General features: G+C 46.7%; 34 non-coding genes and 13 pseudogenes across 34 annotated transcripts; all 47 read right to left on the minus strand.

Moving 5' to 3' along the window:
• Positions 1-9: 9 nt before the first annotated feature.
• LOC146248721 (5S ribosomal RNA) lies at positions 10-128 on the minus strand. Its single transcript, XR_014733042.1, has one exon. It is a non-coding gene; the product is annotated as a 5S ribosomal RNA (ribosomal RNA).
• A 178-nt stretch (positions 129-306) lies between these two features.
• Positions 307-425, minus strand: LOC146248722 (5S ribosomal RNA). The gene has a single exon (XR_014733043.1). It is a non-coding gene; the product is annotated as a 5S ribosomal RNA (ribosomal RNA).
• A 178-nt stretch (positions 426-603) lies between these two features.
• On the minus strand, positions 604-722 carry LOC146248723 (5S ribosomal RNA). The gene has a single exon (XR_014733364.1). It is a non-coding gene; the product is annotated as a 5S ribosomal RNA (ribosomal RNA).
• A 180-nt stretch (positions 723-902) lies between these two features.
• Positions 903-1,021, minus strand: LOC146248724 (5S ribosomal RNA). The gene has a single exon (XR_014732451.1). It is a non-coding gene; the product is annotated as a 5S ribosomal RNA (ribosomal RNA).
• Positions 1,022-1,201: 180 nt separating this feature from the next.
• LOC146248725 (5S ribosomal RNA) lies at positions 1,202-1,320 on the minus strand. Its single transcript, XR_014732452.1, has one exon. It is a non-coding gene; the product is annotated as a 5S ribosomal RNA (ribosomal RNA).
• Positions 1,321-1,492: 172 nt separating this feature from the next.
• On the minus strand, positions 1,493-1,611 carry LOC146248726 (5S ribosomal RNA). The gene has a single exon (XR_014733044.1). It is a non-coding gene; the product is annotated as a 5S ribosomal RNA (ribosomal RNA).
• Positions 1,612-1,789: 178 nt separating this feature from the next.
• On the minus strand, positions 1,790-1,908 carry LOC146248727 (5S ribosomal RNA). The gene has a single exon (XR_014732453.1). It is a non-coding gene; the product is annotated as a 5S ribosomal RNA (ribosomal RNA).
• A 172-nt stretch (positions 1,909-2,080) lies between these two features.
• Positions 2,081-2,199, minus strand: LOC146248728 (5S ribosomal RNA). The gene has a single exon (XR_014733045.1). It is a non-coding gene; the product is annotated as a 5S ribosomal RNA (ribosomal RNA).
• Positions 2,200-2,377: 178 nt separating this feature from the next.
• On the minus strand, positions 2,378-2,496 carry LOC146248729 (5S ribosomal RNA). The gene has a single exon (XR_014732454.1). It is a non-coding gene; the product is annotated as a 5S ribosomal RNA (ribosomal RNA).
• Positions 2,497-2,674: 178 nt separating this feature from the next.
• Positions 2,675-2,793, minus strand: LOC146248730 (5S ribosomal RNA). The gene has a single exon (XR_014732455.1). It is a non-coding gene; the product is annotated as a 5S ribosomal RNA (ribosomal RNA).
• Positions 2,794-2,975: 182 nt separating this feature from the next.
• Positions 2,976-3,094, minus strand: LOC146248731 (5S ribosomal RNA). The gene has a single exon (XR_014732456.1). It is a non-coding gene; the product is annotated as a 5S ribosomal RNA (ribosomal RNA).
• Positions 3,095-3,270: 176 nt separating this feature from the next.
• LOC146248732 (5S ribosomal RNA) lies at positions 3,271-3,389 on the minus strand. Its single transcript, XR_014733046.1, has one exon. It is a non-coding gene; the product is annotated as a 5S ribosomal RNA (ribosomal RNA).
• A 176-nt stretch (positions 3,390-3,565) lies between these two features.
• On the minus strand, positions 3,566-3,684 carry LOC146248733 (5S ribosomal RNA). Its single transcript, XR_014732457.1, has one exon. It is a non-coding gene; the product is annotated as a 5S ribosomal RNA (ribosomal RNA).
• A 178-nt stretch (positions 3,685-3,862) lies between these two features.
• On the minus strand, positions 3,863-3,981 carry LOC146248734 (5S ribosomal RNA). Its single transcript, XR_014732458.1, has one exon. It is a non-coding gene; the product is annotated as a 5S ribosomal RNA (ribosomal RNA).
• A 176-nt stretch (positions 3,982-4,157) lies between these two features.
• On the minus strand, positions 4,158-4,276 carry LOC146248735 (5S ribosomal RNA). Its single transcript, XR_014732460.1, has one exon. It is a non-coding gene; the product is annotated as a 5S ribosomal RNA (ribosomal RNA).
• A 180-nt stretch (positions 4,277-4,456) lies between these two features.
• Positions 4,457-4,575, minus strand: LOC146248736 (5S ribosomal RNA). The gene has a single exon (XR_014732461.1). It is a non-coding gene; the product is annotated as a 5S ribosomal RNA (ribosomal RNA).
• A 176-nt stretch (positions 4,576-4,751) lies between these two features.
• Positions 4,752-4,870, minus strand: LOC146248737 (5S ribosomal RNA; annotated as a pseudogene).
• Positions 4,871-5,044: 174 nt separating this feature from the next.
• On the minus strand, positions 5,045-5,163 carry LOC146248738 (5S ribosomal RNA). The gene has a single exon (XR_014732462.1). It is a non-coding gene; the product is annotated as a 5S ribosomal RNA (ribosomal RNA).
• A 174-nt stretch (positions 5,164-5,337) lies between these two features.
• LOC146248739 (5S ribosomal RNA) lies at positions 5,338-5,456 on the minus strand. The gene has a single exon (XR_014733048.1). It is a non-coding gene; the product is annotated as a 5S ribosomal RNA (ribosomal RNA).
• A 174-nt stretch (positions 5,457-5,630) lies between these two features.
• On the minus strand, positions 5,631-5,749 carry LOC146248740 (5S ribosomal RNA). Its single transcript, XR_014733365.1, has one exon. It is a non-coding gene; the product is annotated as a 5S ribosomal RNA (ribosomal RNA).
• A 178-nt stretch (positions 5,750-5,927) lies between these two features.
• On the minus strand, positions 5,928-6,046 carry LOC146248741 (5S ribosomal RNA; annotated as a pseudogene).
• Positions 6,047-6,226: 180 nt separating this feature from the next.
• On the minus strand, positions 6,227-6,345 carry LOC146248742 (5S ribosomal RNA). Its single transcript, XR_014732463.1, has one exon. It is a non-coding gene; the product is annotated as a 5S ribosomal RNA (ribosomal RNA).
• Positions 6,346-6,517: 172 nt separating this feature from the next.
• Positions 6,518-6,636, minus strand: LOC146248743 (5S ribosomal RNA). The gene has a single exon (XR_014732464.1). It is a non-coding gene; the product is annotated as a 5S ribosomal RNA (ribosomal RNA).
• A 170-nt stretch (positions 6,637-6,806) lies between these two features.
• Positions 6,807-6,925, minus strand: LOC146248744 (5S ribosomal RNA). Its single transcript, XR_014733366.1, has one exon. It is a non-coding gene; the product is annotated as a 5S ribosomal RNA (ribosomal RNA).
• Positions 6,926-7,097: 172 nt separating this feature from the next.
• On the minus strand, positions 7,098-7,216 carry LOC146248745 (5S ribosomal RNA). The gene has a single exon (XR_014733797.1). It is a non-coding gene; the product is annotated as a 5S ribosomal RNA (ribosomal RNA).
• A 180-nt stretch (positions 7,217-7,396) lies between these two features.
• LOC146248746 (5S ribosomal RNA) lies at positions 7,397-7,515 on the minus strand. Its single transcript, XR_014732465.1, has one exon. It is a non-coding gene; the product is annotated as a 5S ribosomal RNA (ribosomal RNA).
• Positions 7,516-7,687: 172 nt separating this feature from the next.
• Positions 7,688-7,805, minus strand: LOC146248747 (5S ribosomal RNA; annotated as a pseudogene).
• A 174-nt stretch (positions 7,806-7,979) lies between these two features.
• Positions 7,980-8,099, minus strand: LOC146248748 (5S ribosomal RNA; annotated as a pseudogene).
• Positions 8,100-8,273: 174 nt separating this feature from the next.
• Positions 8,274-8,382, minus strand: LOC146248749 (5S ribosomal RNA; annotated as a pseudogene).
• Positions 8,383-8,604: 222 nt separating this feature from the next.
• Positions 8,605-8,723, minus strand: LOC146248750 (5S ribosomal RNA; annotated as a pseudogene).
• Positions 8,724-8,899: 176 nt separating this feature from the next.
• On the minus strand, positions 8,900-9,008 carry LOC146248751 (5S ribosomal RNA; annotated as a pseudogene).
• Positions 9,009-9,172: 164 nt separating this feature from the next.
• LOC146248752 (5S ribosomal RNA) lies at positions 9,173-9,291 on the minus strand (annotated as a pseudogene).
• Positions 9,292-9,471: 180 nt separating this feature from the next.
• Positions 9,472-9,590, minus strand: LOC146248753 (5S ribosomal RNA; annotated as a pseudogene).
• A 166-nt stretch (positions 9,591-9,756) lies between these two features.
• Positions 9,757-9,875, minus strand: LOC146248754 (5S ribosomal RNA). Its single transcript, XR_014732592.1, has one exon. It is a non-coding gene; the product is annotated as a 5S ribosomal RNA (ribosomal RNA).
• A 170-nt stretch (positions 9,876-10,045) lies between these two features.
• Positions 10,046-10,164, minus strand: LOC146248755 (5S ribosomal RNA; annotated as a pseudogene).
• Positions 10,165-10,342: 178 nt separating this feature from the next.
• LOC146248756 (5S ribosomal RNA) lies at positions 10,343-10,461 on the minus strand. The gene has a single exon (XR_014732466.1). It is a non-coding gene; the product is annotated as a 5S ribosomal RNA (ribosomal RNA).
• A 178-nt stretch (positions 10,462-10,639) lies between these two features.
• On the minus strand, positions 10,640-10,758 carry LOC146248757 (5S ribosomal RNA). Its single transcript, XR_014732467.1, has one exon. It is a non-coding gene; the product is annotated as a 5S ribosomal RNA (ribosomal RNA).
• A 172-nt stretch (positions 10,759-10,930) lies between these two features.
• LOC146248758 (5S ribosomal RNA) lies at positions 10,931-11,049 on the minus strand. The gene has a single exon (XR_014732468.1). It is a non-coding gene; the product is annotated as a 5S ribosomal RNA (ribosomal RNA).
• Positions 11,050-11,221: 172 nt separating this feature from the next.
• LOC146248759 (5S ribosomal RNA) lies at positions 11,222-11,340 on the minus strand. Its single transcript, XR_014733543.1, has one exon. It is a non-coding gene; the product is annotated as a 5S ribosomal RNA (ribosomal RNA).
• A 178-nt stretch (positions 11,341-11,518) lies between these two features.
• LOC146248760 (5S ribosomal RNA) lies at positions 11,519-11,637 on the minus strand. The gene has a single exon (XR_014732469.1). It is a non-coding gene; the product is annotated as a 5S ribosomal RNA (ribosomal RNA).
• Positions 11,638-11,867: 230 nt separating this feature from the next.
• Positions 11,868-11,986, minus strand: LOC146248761 (5S ribosomal RNA). The gene has a single exon (XR_014733150.1). It is a non-coding gene; the product is annotated as a 5S ribosomal RNA (ribosomal RNA).
• Positions 11,987-12,150: 164 nt separating this feature from the next.
• LOC146248762 (5S ribosomal RNA) lies at positions 12,151-12,269 on the minus strand (annotated as a pseudogene).
• A 196-nt stretch (positions 12,270-12,465) lies between these two features.
• Positions 12,466-12,584, minus strand: LOC146248763 (5S ribosomal RNA; annotated as a pseudogene).
• Positions 12,585-12,754: 170 nt separating this feature from the next.
• On the minus strand, positions 12,755-12,873 carry LOC146248764 (5S ribosomal RNA). Its single transcript, XR_014732603.1, has one exon. It is a non-coding gene; the product is annotated as a 5S ribosomal RNA (ribosomal RNA).
• A 170-nt stretch (positions 12,874-13,043) lies between these two features.
• On the minus strand, positions 13,044-13,162 carry LOC146248765 (5S ribosomal RNA; annotated as a pseudogene).
• Positions 13,163-13,340: 178 nt separating this feature from the next.
• Positions 13,341-13,459, minus strand: LOC146248766 (5S ribosomal RNA). The gene has a single exon (XR_014732471.1). It is a non-coding gene; the product is annotated as a 5S ribosomal RNA (ribosomal RNA).
• Positions 13,460-13,643: 184 nt separating this feature from the next.
• On the minus strand, positions 13,644-13,762 carry LOC146248767 (5S ribosomal RNA). Its single transcript, XR_014734080.1, has one exon. It is a non-coding gene; the product is annotated as a 5S ribosomal RNA (ribosomal RNA).
• Positions 13,763-13,806: the final 44 nt, after the last annotated feature.

Raw genomic sequence — 13,806 nt, forward strand, 5'->3', positions numbered from 1 at the left:
GAGCAAAAGAGCATACAGCACCTGGTATTCCCAAGCGGTCTCCCATCCAAGTACTAACCAGGCCCGACCCTGCTTAGCTTCCGAGATCAGACGAGATCGGGCGTTGCCAGGCTGGTATGGCCGTACGAAATAAGTTGACAACCATAGGCTACTTATCCATATACAGATTTAGCAATTGACAATGCAAGGTGGTCTCTCTCTCTCTCTCTCTCTCTCGTGTCAAAATGAAAACAGCTTCCAGCCCCTTTCATGAAGGACTACTTGTGCATATTGCAAGATTTCAGTTTCTAAGTGAATGAGCAAAAGAGCATACAGCACCTGGTATTCCCAAGCGGTCTCCCATCCAAGTACTAACCAGGCCCGACCCTGCTTAGCTTCCGAGATCAGACGAGATCGGGCGTTGCCAGGCTGGTATGGCCGTACGAAATAAGTTGACAACCATAGGCTACTTATCCATATACAGATTTAGCAATTGACAATGCAAGGTGGTCTCTCTCTCTCTCTCTCTCTCTCGTGTCAAAATGAAAACAGCTTCCAGCCCCTTTCATGAAGGACTACTTGTGCATATTGCAAGATTTCAGTTTCTAAGTGAATGAGCAAAAGAGCATACAGCACCTGGTATTCCCAGGCGGTCTCCCATCCAAGTACTAACCAGGCCCGACCCTGCTTAGCTTCCGAGATCAGACGAGATCGGGCGTTGCCAGGCTGGTATGGCCGTACAAAATAAGTTGACAACCATAGGCTACTTATCCATATACAGATTTAGCAATTGACAATGCAAGGTGGTCTCTCTCTCTCTCTCTCTCTCTCTCGTGTCAAAATGAAAACAGCTTCCAGCCCCTTTCATGAAGGACTACTTGTGCATATTGCAAGATTTCAGTTTCTAAGTGAATGAGCAAAAGAGCATACAGCACCTGGTATTCCCAGGCGGTCTCCCATCCAAGTACTAACCAGGCCCGACCCTGCTTAGCTTCCGAGATCAGACGAGATCGGGCGTTGCCAGGCTGGTATGGCCGTACGAAATAAGTTGAACACCATAGGCTACTTATCCATATACAGATTTAGCAATTGACAATGCAAGGTGGTCTCTCTCTCTCTCTCTCTCTCTCTTGTGTCAAAATGAAAACAGCTTCCAGCCCCTTTCATGAAGGACTACTTGTGCATATTGCAAGATTTCAGTTTCTAAGTGAATGAGCAAAAGAGCATACAGCACCTGGTATTCCCAGGCGGTCTCCCATCCAAGTACTAACCAGGCCCGACCCTGCTTAGCTTCCGAGATCAGACGAGATCGGGCGTTGCCAGGCTGGTATGGCCGTACGAAATAAGTTGACAACCATAGGCTACTTATCCATATACAGATTTAGCAATTGACAATGCAAGGTGGTCTCTCTCTCTCTCTCTCGTGTCAAAATGAAAACAGCTTCCAGCCCCTTTCATGAAGGACTACTTGTGCATATTGCAAGATTTCAGTTTCTAAGTGAATGAGCAAAAGAGCATACAGCACCTGGTATTCCCAAGCGGTCTCCCATCCAAGTACTAACCAGGCCCGACCCTGCTTAGCTTCCGAGATCAGACGAGATCGGGCGTTGCCAGGCTGGTATGGCCGTACGAAATAAGTTGACAACCATAGGCTACTTATCCATATACAGATTTAGCAATTGACAATGCAAGGTGGTCTCTCTCTCTCTCTCTCTCTCTCGTGTCAAAATGAAAACAGCTTCCAGCCCCTTTCATGAAGGACTACTTGTGCATATTGCAAGATTTCAGTTTCTAAGTGAATGAGCAAAAGAGCATACAGCACCTGGTATTCCCAGGCGGTCTCCCATCCAAGTACTAACCAGGCCCGACCCTGCTTAGCTTCCGAGATCAGACGAGATCGGGCGTTGCCAGGCTGGTATGGCCGTACGAAATAAGTTGACAACCATAGGCTACTTATCCATATACAGATTTAGCAATTGACAATGCAAGGTGGTCTCTCTCTCTCTCTCTCGTGTCAAAATGAAAACAGCTTCCAGCCCCTTTCATGAAGGACTACTTGTGCATATTGCAAGATTTCAGTTTCTAAGTGAATGAGCAAAAGAGCATACAGCACCTGGTATTCCCAAGCGGTCTCCCATCCAAGTACTAACCAGGCCCGACCCTGCTTAGCTTCCGAGATCAGACGAGATCGGGCGTTGCCAGGCTGGTATGGCCGTACGAAATAAGTTGACAACCATAGGCTACTTATCCATATACAGATTTAGCAATTGACAATGCAAGGTGGTCTCTCTCTCTCTCTCTCTCTCTCGTGTCAAAATGAAAACAGCTTCCAGCCCCTTTCATGAAGGACTACTTGTGCATATTGCAAGATTTCAGTTTCTAAGTGAATGAGCAAAAGAGCATACAGCACCTGGTATTCCCAGGCGGTCTCCCATCCAAGTACTAACCAGGCCCGACCCTGCTTAGCTTCCGAGATCAGACGAGATCGGGCGTTGCCAGGCTGGTATGGCCGTACGAAATAAGTTGACAACCATAGGCTACTTATCCATATACAGATTTAGCAATTGACAATGCAAGGTGGTCTCTCTCTCTCTCTCTCTCTCTCGTGTCAAAATGAAAACAGCTTCCAGCCCCTTTCATGAAGGACTACTTGTGCATATTGCAAGATTTCAGTTTCTAAGTGAATGAGCAAAAGAGCATACAGCACCTGGTATTCCCAGGCGGTCTCCCATCCAAGTACTAACCAGGCCCGACCCTGCTTAGCTTCCGAGATCAGACGAGATCGGGCGTTGCCAGGCTGGTATGGCCGTACGAAATAAGTTGACAACCATAGGCTACTTATCCATATACAGATTTAGCAATTGACAATGCAAGGTGGTCTCTCTCTCTCTCTCTCTCTCTCTCTCGTGTCAAAATGAAAACAGCTTCCAGCCCCTTTCATGAAGGACTACTTGTGCATATTGCAAGATTTCAGTTTCTAAGTGAATGAGCAAAAGAGCATACAGCACCTGGTATTCCCAGGCGGTCTCCCATCCAAGTACTAACCAGGCCCGACCCTGCTTAGCTTCCGAGATCAGACGAGATCGGGCGTTGCCAGGCTGGTATGGCCGTACGAAATAAGTTGACAACCATAGGCTACTTATCCATATACAGATTTAGCAATTGACAATGCAAGGTGGTCTCTCTCTCTCTCTCTCTCTCGTGTCAAAATGAAAACAGCTTCCAGCCCCTTTCATGAAGGACTACTTGTGCATATTGCAAGATTTCAGTTTCTAAGTGAATGAGCAAAAGAGCATACAGCACCTGGTATTCCCAAGCGGTCTCCCATCCAAGTACTAACCAGGCCCGACCCTGCTTAGCTTCCGAGATCAGACGAGATCGGGCGTTGCCAGGCTGGTATGGCCGTACGAAATAAGTTGACAACCATAGGCTACTTATCCATATACAGATTTAGCAATTGACAATGCAAGGTGGTCTCTCTCTCTCTCTCTCTCTCGTGTCAAAATGAAAACAGCTTCCAGCCCCTTTCATGAAGGACTACTTGTGCATATTGCAAGATTTCAGTTTCTAAGTGAATGAGCAAAAGAGCATACAGCACCTGGTATTCCCAGGCGGTCTCCCATCCAAGTACTAACCAGGCCCGACCCTGCTTAGCTTCCGAGATCAGACGAGATCGGGCGTTGCCAGGCTGGTATGGCCGTACGAAATAAGTTGACAACCATAGGCTACTTATCCATATACAGATTTAGCAATTGACAATGCAAGGTGGTCTCTCTCTCTCTCTCTCTCTCTCGTGTCAAAATGAAAACAGCTTCCAGCCCCTTTCATGAAGGACTACTTGTGCATATTGCAAGATTTCAGTTTCTAAGTGAATGAGCAAAAGAGCATACAGCACCTGGTATTCCCAGGCGGTCTCCCATCCAAGTACTAACCAGGCCCGACCCTGCTTAGCTTCCGAGATCAGACGAGATCGGGCGTTGCCAGGCTGGTATGGCCGTACGAAATAAGTTGACAACCATAGGCTACTTATCCATATACAGATTTAGCAATTGACAATGCAAGGTGGTCTCTCTCTCTCTCTCTCTCTCGTGTCAAAATGAAAACAGCTTCCAGCCCCTTTCATGAAGGACTACTTGTGCATATTGCAAGATTTCAGTTTCTAAGTGAATGAGCAAAAGAGCATACAGCACCTGGTATTCCCAGGCGGTCTCCCATCCAAGTACTAACCAGGCCCGACCCTGCTTAGCTTCCGAGATCAGACGAGATCGGGCGTTGCCAGGCTGGTATGGCCGTACGAAATAAGTTGACAACCATACGCTACTTATCCATATACAGATTTAGCAATTGACAATGCAAGGTGGTCTCTCTCTCTCTCTCTCTCTCTCTCGTGTCAAAATGAAAACAGCTTCCAGCCCCTTTCATGAAGGACTACTTGTGCATATTGCAAGATTTCAGTTTCTAAGTGAATGAGCAAAAGAGCATACAGCACCTGGTATTCCCAGGCGGTCTCCCATCCAAGTACTAACCAGGCCCGACCCTGCTTAGCTTCCGAGATCAGACGAGATCGGGCGTTGCCAGGCTGGTATGGCCGTACGAAATAAGTTGACAACCATAGGCTACTTATCCATATACAGATTTAGCAATTGACAATGCAAGGTGGTCTCTCTCTCTCTCTCTCTCTCGTGTCAAAATGAAAACAGCTTCCAGCCCCTTTCATGAAGGACTACTTGTGCATATTGCAAGATTTCAGTTTCTAAGTGAATGAGCAAAAGAGCATACAGCACCTGGTATTCCCAAGCGGTCTCCCATCCAAGTACTAAGCAACCCCGACCCTGCTTAGCTTCCGAGATCAGACGAGATCAGGCGTTGCCAGGCTGGTATGGCCGTACGAAATAAGTTGACAACCATAGGCTACTTATCCATATACAGATTTAGCAATTGACAATGCAAGGTGGTCTCTCTCTCTCTCTCTCTCGTGTCAAAATGAAAACAGCTTCCAGCCCCTTTCATGAAGGACTACTTGTGCATATTGCAAGATTTCAGTTTCTAAGTGAATGAGCAAAAGAGCATACAGCACCTGGTATTCCCAGGCGGTCTCCCATCCAAGTACTAACCAGGCCCGACCCTGCTTAGCTTCCGAGATCAGACGAGATCGGGCGTTGCCAGGCTGGTATGGCCGTACGAAATAAGTTGACAACCATAGGCTACTTATCCATATACAGATTTAGCAATTGACAATGCAAGGTGGTCTCTCTCTCTCTCTCTCTCGTGTCAAAATGAAAACAGCTTCCAGCCCCTTTCATGAAGGACTACTTGTGCATATTGCAAGATTTCAGTTTCTAAGTGAATGAGCAAAAGAGCATACAGCACCTGGTATTCCCAAGCGGTCTCCCATCCAAGTACTAACCAGGCCCGACCCTGCTTAGCTTCCGAGATCAGACGAGATCGGGCGTTGCCAGGCTGGTATGGCCGTACGAAATAAGTTGACAACCATAGGCTACTTATCCATATACAGATTTAGCAATTGACAATGCAAGGTGGTCTCTCTCTCTCTCTCTCTCGTGTCAAAATGAAAACAGCTTCCAGCCCCTTTCATGAAGGACTACTTGTGCATATTGCAAGATTTCAGTTTCTAAGTGAATGAGCAAAAGAGCATACAGCACCTGGTATTCCCAGGCGGTCTCCCATCCAAGTACTAACCAGGCCCGACCCTGCTTAGCTTCCGAGATCAGACGAGATCGGGCGTTGCCAGGCTGGTATGGCCGTACAAAATAAGTTGACAACCATAGGCTACTTATCCATATACAGATTTAGCAATTGACAATGCAAGGTGGTCTCTCTCTCTCTCTCTCTCTCTCGTGTCAAAATGAAAACAGCTTCCAGCCCCTTTCATGAAGGACTACTTGTGCATATTGCAAGATTTCAGTTTCTAAGTGAATGAGCAAAAGAGCATACAGCACCTGGTATTCCCAGGCGGTCTCCCATCCAAGTACTAACCAGACCCGACCCTGCTTAGCTTCCGAGATCAGACGAGATCAGGCGTTGCCAGGCTGGTATGGCCGTACAAAATAAGTTGACAACCATAGGCTACTTATCCATATACAGATTTAGCAATTGACAATGCAAGGTAGTGTCTCTCTCTCTCTCTCTCTCTCTCGTGTCAAAATGAAAACAGCTTCCAGCCCCTTTCATGAAGGACTACTTGTGCATATTGCAAGATGTCAGTTTCTAAGTGAATGAGCAAAAGAGCATACAGCACCTGGTATTCCCAGGCGGTCTCCCATCCAAGTACTAACCAGGCCCGACCCTGCTTAGCTTCCGAGATCAGACGAGATCGGGCGTTGCCAGGCTGGTATGGCCGTACGAAATAAGTTGACAACCATAGGCTACTTATCCATATACAGATTTAGCAATTGACAATGCAAGGTGGTCTCTCTCTCTCTCTCTCGTGTCAAAATGAAAACAGCTTCCAGCCCCTTTCATGAAGGACTACTTGTGCATATTGCAAGATTTCAGTTTCTAAGTGAATGAGCAAAAGAGCATACAGCACCTGGTATTCCCAGGCGGTCTCCCATCCAAGTACTAACCAGGCCCGACCCTGCTTAGCTTCCGAGATCAGACGAGATCGGGCGTTGCCAGGCTGGTATGGCCGTACGAAATAAGTTGACAACCATAGGCTACTTATCCATATACAGATTTAGCAATTGACAATGCAAGGTGGTCTCTCTCTCTCTCTCGTGTCAAAATGAAAACAGCTTCCAGCCCCTTTCATGAAGGACTACTTGTGCATATTGCAAGATTTCAGTTTCTAAGTGAATGAGCAAAAGAGCATACAGCACCTGGTATTCCCAGGCGGTCTCCCATCCAAGTACTAACCAGGCCCGACCCTGCTTAGCTTCCGAGATCAGACGAGATCGGGCGTTGCCAGGCTGGTATGGCCGTACAAAATAAGTTGACAACCATAGGCTACTTATCCATATACAGATTTAGCAATTGACAATGCAAGGTGGTCTCTCTCTCTCTCTCTCGTGTCAAAATGAAAACAGCTTCCAGCCCCTTTCATGAAGGACTACTTGTGCATATTGCAAGATTTCAGTTTCTAAGTGAATGAGCAAAAGAGCATACAGCACCTGGTATTCCCAGGCGGTCTCCCATCCAAGTACTAACCAGACCCGACCCTGCTTAGCTTCCGAGATCAGACGAGATCGGGCGTTGCCAGGCTGGTATGGCCGTACGAAATAAGTTGACAACCATAGGCTACTTATCCATATACAGATTTAGCAATTGACAATGCAAGGTAGTGTCTCTCTCTCTCTCTCTCTCTCTCGTGTCAAAATGAAAACAGCTTCCAGCCCCTTTCATGAAGGACTACTTGTGCATATTGCAAGATGTCAGTTTCTAAGTGAATGAGCAAAAGAGCATACAGCACCTGGTATTCCCAGGCGGTCTCCCATCCAAGTACTAACCAGGCCCGACCCTGCTTAGCTTCCGAGATCAGACGAGATCGGGCGTTGCCAGGCTGGTATGGCCGTACGAAATAAGTTGACAACCATAGGCTACTTATCCATATACAGATTTAGCAATTGACAATGCAAGGTGGTCTCTCTCTCTCTCTCTCGTGTCAAAATGAAAACAGCTTCCAGCCCCTTTCATGAAGGACTACTTGTGCATATTGCAAGATTTCAGTTTCTAAGTGAATGAGCAAAAGAGCATACAGCACCTGGTATTCCCAAGCGGTCTCCCATCCAAGTACTAAGCAGCCCGACCCTGCTTAGCTTCCGAGATCAGACGAGATCAGGCGTTGCCAGGCTGGTATGGCCGTACGAAATAAGTTGACAACCATAGGCTACTTATCCATATACAGATTTAGCAATTGACAATGCAAGGTGGTCTCTCTCTCTCTCTCTCTCGTGTCAAAATGAAAACAGCTTCCAGCCCCTTTCATGAAGGACTACTTGTGCATATTGCAAGATTTCAGTTTCTAAGTGAATGAGCAAAAGAGCATACAGCACCTGGTATTCCCAGGCGGTCTCCCATCCAAGTACTAACCAGGCCCAAACCCTGCTTAGCTTCCGAGATCAGACAAGATCGGGCGTTGCCAGGCTGGTATCGCCGTACGAAATAAGTTGACAACCATAGGCTACTTATCCATATACAGATTTAGCAATTGACAATGCAAGGTAGTCTCTCTCTCTCTCTCTCTCGTGTCAAAATGAAAACAGCTTCCAGCCCCTTTCATGAAGGACTACTTGTCCATATTGCAAGATTTCAGTTTCTAAGTGAATGAGCAAAAGAGCATACAGCACCTGGTATTCCCAGGCGGTCTCCCATCCAAGTACTAACCAGGCCCGACCCTGCTTAGCTTCCGAGATCAGGCGTTGCCAGGCTGGTATGGCCGTACGAAATAAGTTGACAACCATAGGCTACTTATCCATATACAGATTTAGCAATTGACAATGCAAGGTGGTCTCTCTCTCTCTCTCTCTCTCTCTCTCTCTCTCTCTCTCTCTCTCTCTCTCTCTCTCTCTCTCTCTCTCGTCAAAATGAAAACAGCTTCCAGCCCCTTTCATGAAGGACTACTTGTGCATATTGCAAGATTTCAGTTTCTAAGTGAATGAGCAAATTAGCATACAGCACCTGGTATACCCTGGCGGTCTCCCATCCAAGTACTAACAAGACCCGACCCTGCTTAGCTTCCGAGATCAGACGAGATTGGGCGTTGCCAGGCTGGTATGGCCGTACGAAATAAGTTGACAACCATAGGCTACTTATCCATATACAGATTTAGCAATTGACAATGCAAGGTAGTCTCTCTCTCTCTCTCTCTCTCGTGTCAAAATGAAAACAGCTTCCAGCCCCTTTCATGAAGGACTACTTGTGCATATTGCAAGATTTCAGTTTCTAAGTGAATGAGCAAAAGAGCATACAGCACCTGGTATTCCCAGGCGGTCTCCAATCCAAGTACTAACCAGGCCCGACCCTGCTTAGCTTCCGAGATCAGGCGTTGCCAGGCTGGTATGGCCGTACGAAATAAGTTGACAACCATAGGCTACTTATCCATATACAGATTTAGCAATTGACAATGCAAGGTGGTCTCTCTCTCAAGTCAAAATGAAAACAGCTTCCAGCCCCTTTCATGAAGGACTACTTGTGCATATTGCAAGATTTCAGTTTCTAAGTGAATGAGCAAAAGAGCATACAGCACCTGGTATTCCCAGGCGGTCTCCCATCCAAGTACTAACCAGGCCCGACCCTGCTTAGCTTCCTAGATCAGACGAGATCGGGCATTGCCAGGCTGGTATGGCCGTACGAAATAAGTTGACAACCATAGGCTACTTATCCATATACAGATTTGGCAATTGACAATGCAAGGTGGTCTCTCTCTCTCTCTCTCTCTCTCTTGTGTCAAAATGAAAACAGCTTCCAGCCCCTTTCATGAAGGACTACTTGTGCATATTGCAAGATTTCAGTTTCTAAGTGAATGAGCAAATTAGCATACAGCACCTGGTATACCCAGGCGGTCTCCCATACAAGTACTAACCAGACCCGACCCTGCTTAGCTTTCGAGATCAGACGAGATTGGGCGTTGCCAGGCTGGTATGGCCGTACGAAATAAGTTGACAACCATAGGCTACTTATCCATATACAGATTTAGCAATTGACAATGCAAGGTAGTCTCTCTCTCTCGTGTCAAAATGAAAACAGCTTCCAGCCCCTTTCATGAAGGACTACTTGTGCATATTGCAAGATTTCAGTTTCTAAGTGAATGAGCAAAAGAGCATACAGCACCTGGTATTCCCAGGCGGTCTCCCATCCAAGTACTAACCAGGCCCGACCCTGCTTAGCTTCCGAGATCAGATGAGATCGGGCGTTGCCAGGCTGGTATGGCCGTACGAAATAAGTTGACAACCATAGGCTACTTATCCATATACAGATTTAGCAATTGACAATGCAAGGTGGTCTCTCTCTCTCTCTCGTGTCAAAATGAAAACAGCTTCCAGCCCCTTTCATGAAGGACTACTTGTGCATATTGCAAGATGTCAGTTTCTAAGTGAATGAGCAAAAGAGCATACAGCACCTGGTATACCCAGGCGGTCTCCAATCCAAGTACTAACCAGGCCCGACCCTGCTTAGCTTCCGAGATCAGACGAGATCGGGCGTTGCCAGGCTGGTATGGCCGTACAAAATAAGTTGACAACCATAGGCTACTTATCCATATACAGATTTAGCAATTGACAATGCAAGGTAGTCTCTCTCTCTCTCTCTCTCTCTCGTGTCAAAATGAAAACAGCTTCCAGCCCCTTTCATGAAGGATTACTTGTGCATATTGCAAGATTTCAGTTTCTAAGTGAATGAGCAAAAGAGCATACAGCACCTGGTATTCCCAGGCGGTCTCCCATCCAAGTACTAACCAGGCCCGACCCTGCTTAGCTTCCGAGATCAGACGAGATCGGGCGTTGCCAGGCTGGTATGGCCGTACGAAATAAGTTGACAACCATAGGCTACTTATCCATATACAGATTTAGCAATTGACAATGCAAGGTGGTCTCTCTCTCTCTCTCTCTCTCTCGTGTCAAAATGAAAACAGCTTCCAGCCCCTTTCATGAAGGACTACTTGTGCATATTGCAAGATTTCAGTTTCTAAGTGAATGAGCAAAAGAGCATACAGCACCTGGTATTCCCAGGCGGTCTCCCATCCAAGTACTAACCAGGCCCGACCCTGCTTAGCTTCCGAGATCAGACGAGATCGGGCGTTGCCAGGCTGGTATGGCCGTACGAAATAAGTTGACAACCATAGGCTACTTATCCATATACAGATTTAGCAATTGACAATGCAAGGTGGTCTCTCTCTCTCTCTCTCGTGTCAAAATGAAAACAGCTTCCAGCCCCTTTCATGAAGGACTACTTGTGCATATTGCAAGATTTCAGTTTCTAAGTGAATGAGCAAAAGAGCATACAGCACCTGGTATTCCCAGGCGGTCTCCCATCCAAGTACTAACCAGGCCCGACCCTGCTTAGCTTCCGAGATCAGACGAGATCGGGCGTTGCCAGGCTGGTATGGCCGTACGAAATAAGTTGACAACCATAGGCTACTTATCCATATACAGATTTAGCAATTGACAATGCAAGGTGGTCTCTCTCTCTCTCTCTCGTGTCAAAATGAAAACAGCTTCCAGCCCCTTTCATGAAGGACTACTTGTGCATATTGCAAGATTTCAGTTTCTAAGTGAATGAGCAAAAGAGCATACAGCACCTGGTATTCCCAAGCGGTCTCCCATCCAAGTACTAACCAGGCCCGACCCTGCTTAGCTTCCAAGATCAGACGAGATTGGGCGTTGCCAGGCTGGTATGGCCGTACGAAATAAGTTGACAACCATAGGCTACTTATCCATATACAGATTTAGCAATTGACAATGCAAGGTGGTCTCTCTCTCTCTCTCTCTCTCTCGTGTCAAAATGAAAACAGCTTCCAGCCCCTTTCATGAAGGACTACTTGTGCATATTGCAAGATTTCAGTTTCTAAGTGAATGAGCAAAAGAGCATACAGCACCTGGTATTCCCAGGCGGTCTCCCATCCAAGTACTAACCAGGCCCGACCCTGCTTAGCTTCCGAGATCAGACGAGATCGGGCGTTGCCAGGCTGGTATGGCCGTACGAAATAAGTTGACAACCATAGGCTACTTATCCATATACAGATTTAGCAATTGACAATGCAAGGTAGTCTCTCTCTCTCTCTCTCTCTCTCTCTCTCTCTCTCTCTCTCTGTCTCTCTCTCTCTCTCTCTCTCTCTCTCTCTCGTGTCAAAATGAAAACAGCTTCCAGCCCCTTTCATGAAGGACTACTTGTGCATATTGCAAGATTTCAGTTTCTAAGTGAATGAGCAAAAGAGCATACAGCACCTGGTATTCCCAGGCGGTCTCCCATCCAAGTACTAACCAGGCCCGACCCTGCTTAGCTTCCGAGATCAGACGAGATCGGGCGTTGCCAGGCTGGTATGGCCATACGAAATAAGTTGACAACCATAGGCTACTTATCCATATACAGATTTAGCAATTGACAATGCAAGGTGGTCTCTCTCTCAAGTCAAAATGAAAACAGCTTCCAGCCCCTTTCATGAAGGACTACTTGTGCATATTGCAAGATTTCAGTTTCTAAGTGAATGAGCAAAAGAGCATACAGCACCTGGTATTCCCAGGCGGTCTCCCATCCAAGTACTAACCAGGCCCGACCCTGCTTAGCTTCCTAGATCAGACGAGATCGGGCATTGCCAGGCTGGTATGGCCGTACGAAATAAGTTGACAACCATAGGCTACTTATCCATATACAGATTTGGCAATTGACAATGCAAGGTGGTCTCTCTCTCTCTCTCTCTCTCTCTCTCTCTCTCTCTCTCTCGTGTCAAAATGAAAACAGCTTCCAGCCCCTTTCATGAAGGACTACTTGTGCATATTGCAAGATTTCAGTTTCTAAGTGAATGAGCAAATTAGCATACAGCACCTGGTATACCCAGGCGGTCTCCCATACAAGTACTAACCAGACCCGACCCTGCTTAGCTTTCGAGATCAGACGAGATTGGGCGTTGCCAGGCTGGTATGGCCGTACGAAATAAGTTGACAACCATAGGCTACTTATCCATATACAGATTTAGCAATTGACAATGCAAGGTAGTCTCTCTCTCTCTCTCGTGTCAAAATGAAAACAGCTTCCAGCCCCTTTCATGAAGGACTACTTGTGCATATTGCAAGATTTCAGTTTCTAAGTGAATGAGCAAAAGAGCATACAGCACCTGGTATTCCCAGGCGGTCTCCCATCCAAGTACTAACCAGGCCCGACCCTGCTTAGCTTCCGAGATCAGATGAGATCGGGCGTTGCCAGGCTGGTATGGCCGTACGAAATAAGTTGACAACCATAGGCTACTTATCCATATACAGATTTAGCAATTGACAATGCAAGGTGGTCTCTCTCTCTCTCTCGTGTCAAAATGAAAACAGCTTCCAGCCCCTTTCATGAAGGACTACTTGTGCATATTGCAAGATGTCAGTTTCTAAGTGAATGAGCAAAAGAGCATACAGCACCTGGTATACCCAGGCGGTCTCCAATCCAAGTACTAACCAGGCCCGACCCTGCTTAGCTTCCGAGATCAGACGAGATCGGGCGTTGCCAGGCTGGTATGGCCGTACAAAATAAGTTGACAACCATAGGCTACTTATCCATATACAGATTTAGCAATTGACAATGCAAGGTAGTCTCTCTCTCTCTCTCTCTCTCTCGTGTCAAAATGAAAACAGCTTCCAGCCCCTTTCATGAAGGATTACTTGTGCATATTGCAAGATTTCAGTTTCTAAGTGAATGAGCAAAAGAGCATACAGCACCTGGTATTCCCAGGCGGTCTCCCATCCAAGTACTAACCAGGCCCGACCCTGCTTAGCTTCCGAGATCAGACGAGATCGGGCGTTGCCAGGCTGGTATGGCCGTACGAAATAAGTTGACAACCATAGGCTACTTATCCATATACAGATTTAGCAATTGACAATGCAAGGTGGTCTCTCTCTCTCTCTCTCTCTCTCTCTCTCGTGTCAAAATGAAAACAGCTTCCAGCCCCTTTCATGAAGGACTACTTGTGCATATTGCAAGATTTCAGTTTCTAAGTGAATGAGCAAAAGAGCATTCAGCACCTGGTATTCCCAGGCGGTCTCCCATCCAAGTACTAACCAGGCCCGACCCTGCTTAGCTTCCGAGATCAGACGAGATCGGGCGTTGCCAGGCTGGTATGGCCGTACGAAATAAGTTGACAACCATAGGCTACTTATCCATATACAGATTTAG

This window comes from Hypomesus nipponensis, chromosome 19 (genome assembly GCF_054491055.1).
Source record: "Hypomesus nipponensis isolate SF chromosome 19, ASM5449105v1, whole genome shotgun sequence".
NCBI lineage: Eukaryota > Metazoa > Chordata > Actinopteri > Osmeriformes > Osmeridae > Hypomesus > Hypomesus nipponensis.